The following is a 3,316-nucleotide window of genomic DNA, read 5'->3' as shown; positions in this document are numbered from 1 at the left end:
ACCTTTATTTACCTCCAGACGTTTCCACCACTAAATTATTTCTCCCTTTTCAGACATTCCATTGATTGCCACAAGAAGGGTGGTGCGGGAGCTGACCCCGCAATGATGCCCTGGCATTCTGCCACCTTCCATTGTGGTATCAAGACACCTTCCCTGACTGGAGACCTGATCTACCGTACAAACAAACCCCGGACTAGGAGCTTGCACCAACACGTCGTGAGACACACCAGTGGTAGCAGGTGAGCAGTGAAGCCTCTGTGTGCAAGACCTAAAATTGAGCACAGTGCGGGAGAAGGGGTTGGAGTGCAACACCCTGGGTGCACAGGTGCATGCAAGCTATTTCCCATAGCTAATAATGTAGGACTATATTATCAAAGAATTGCGATAACATTATCACCACTTTAGCAACAGGAAACTGCTGCTAAAGCGACGATAAGGGGTTGATAATATGCCCTTGTGAATTCCCATAGAAGCCCAGTTCACACCAGAACCTGGGCTTCTAAGGGAATTCACATGTGCATTTATCAACCCCTTATCGCTGCTTTAGCTGCAGTTTCCTGCCGGTAAAGCGACGATACTGTTATCTTCCTTCCTTCATAATATGGTCTATAATCTCTGGCCTCATGTATTTAATTTTAAGGACTTGCTGAACCACACTCTTTCTCGCAGACCCCAGCGTCCTAGCCAAACAGGTGACGGAGGGTAAACACTAAGGGCTGGGTGCAATAGGCCAACGCTCTGTCTCCTCCTCCCTCTCTTCTTTTGACTCTCCCTCCCCTTCTCCCTTCCACTCACTCCCCCTCCCTTCCATTATCACTATGGTCCTTTCATTCGGACTACCTTTTGTTACCTCTTTCACATAGCACACATACTTATGTTTCGTTTTTCTCTTGCAGGTTTCCTACAATGCTTCCACTGGAGTCCAACCCACGTTTTTTTATTATACTGTTCTATTAAAGTTACGTTTTTATTTATTTCTGTTTTAATAAAGGTTACTTTTTTTTCCAAATACATAACTGAGTGTATATATCTTCTTTTTCTGAAAACACTTTTCTATTATTTATTGTGAAAATCATCTGTTTATAGGAGATTTTAAGGACAACATTATGTAATACTAGCTTACCCATCATGCGTTGCTGCGATTTCAGAAGAAAGGAAATTGAAGGAAACTTGTTCTGATAACATTCAATTTACATTATGTCATTGTTATTGAAACTTATTCATTTTAATATGGAACACATATCAAAGTGTGGCTTGAGCAGTGCATACTCGATGGGCTTCCAATCTTGATTCTGGTTGCTCTCCTGTTTCATTAGAGCGGGATTGAGCAGTGCGTAATCGATCTGTTTCCAATCTTGATTCTCGCTGCTTGTTCATTTGAGAAGAACAGGCTTGAGCAGTGCGTACTCAATCGGCTTCCAATCTTGATTCTCGTTGCTCGTTCGTTTGAGAAGAACGGGCTTGAGCAGTTTGTATTCGAACAGCTTCTAATCTTGCTTCCCGTTGCTCGTCTGTTTCTGAAGCTCATAATGTCTTTTTCTTTCGTGCTTCTGATGTAGATTGACCAATCGTTTGTTTGAGAAGAACGGGCTTGAGCAGTTTGTATTCGAACAGCTTCTAATCTTGCCTCCCGTTGTTCGTCTGTTTCTGAAGCTCGTAATGCCTTTTTCTTTCGTGCTTCTGATGTAGATTGACCAATTGATTTCCGTTTAGGGGTCATAACTGTCGACAATGCGCATAAATTCGCTGTCTATTTCAGTATTTGAAAGATTATGAGGGAACGGGGGCCTTTTTTTGGGCCCTGGGGGGCCGGTAATTTAAAAGATTTTATGCCAGAAACCTTCGCTGGAGTGTACTCAACAACTTCCCAAAGTTTCATGGCGATCGGATGAATGGTGTAGTAATGCATAAAGGACAAACAGACAGACAGACATACATTTGTTTTTATATATATAGATTAGAGTGCACCTACCAAACATAATCTAACTGACTATTAGACAAATGCAGCCTGGGTAATTGTACAACACCATAAGTACTGCCCGTGTGAGAACAGAACAAATAAGGCACTGCCTAGGACCACGGAGGCTTCAGGGACTGCCGCGGTGCCCGCCCTGCATATTTAAATAAAGACCCGGAATCTGGCGAACCCCGGACTTTAGTTGGCCTCGAACCCCCCAAACAATTAGTAAACAATACCCGGGAAGGTGGCACTCCCCTAGGCTGCAAAACGTCTCTGTGCCCTTCCGCGCCTAATTTACATGTGACATTAAGATCCCCAGTCCTTCAGAGACCCCGCAATATAATAATTGGATTGGCCACGGAACATTACCCACCCACCAGGGGCCTCATTTAAAAGAATGGGTGAGACCCAGCTTTTTTTTTCTTTTCTCTCCATTTTTACCATCCGCCTCCCATCTATTACAGCGATACAAGGTTTTCCTCCTCTAGCTTCAAGTAGTCGAACAAGTATTTGCTATCAAATGGTGGAAGCCATGCACCATCCTCTAATGGCAAACACAAATGTCCAGCGAATGCAACACCCCGGGACATTGTATGAGCTGAGCCTGAGAGGTCGCCCTCCCTACTACCATGATGCATTTGTTAGTATAAACGCATACTAACACTATTTACACACGTGTACTACAACAACTGGAAGGTAGTGAAGAAGCAGAGGAAGCGCAAAATCTAAAAATATAAATCCTACTAGAGGTCAGATGGCATAGTTCAATGAGCCTGTTGTATGGCGTTTTAGGATCGAAGTAAATTTTCCCGATTCATGCCCTTATATAGGTACAATTCACATTTCCCTAATGTAGGCATAGAAATCATTCCCATATTTTGGCATAGTCCATGCAGTCCAAATACCGGCATGGCTACTTCCACTCGTATCAAAACGTCACAATGATTTCTTGGAAAATCGGTTAAGCAGTCAGGGACATCTCCTTGCTTGAATATGGATTTGTCCAAGAACTCAAGTACTTTACAAAGAACTACTATTCCCTCGGGGTTCTTTACTGGCGTTATTATGCCTGACTTTATGTCAAACTAGGCACCTTCAAGGTAAAAATATGCCCTCACTTGCTCTAGCAAAACACAGTGGTTCGGAGCAGTTCGACTATCTACATGACCGACGCAGCTCGCTACAGCAAGTGCCGAAGGAAGTAGACCCTCCAGCTGACGCACTGATCAAGAGGCTGCCCTTCTCTTGCCGAGAATTTAGCTCCAGTGTTTCCAAGCTCCCCTTGCGGAGTGTTGGGAAATCAAGTCCCGAGACAGAGATACCAGACTTCCTTCATTCTAAACTAAAGGTATGGAG

The sequence above is a fragment of the Lissotriton vulgaris genome, chromosome 5 (genome assembly GCF_964263255.1).
Source record: "Lissotriton vulgaris chromosome 5, aLisVul1.2, whole genome shotgun sequence".
Classification (NCBI taxonomy): Eukaryota; Metazoa; Chordata; class Amphibia; order Caudata; family Salamandridae; genus Lissotriton; species Lissotriton vulgaris.
The sequence above is the reverse complement of the archived record's forward strand: the minus strand, read 5'-3'. Positions refer to the sequence as shown.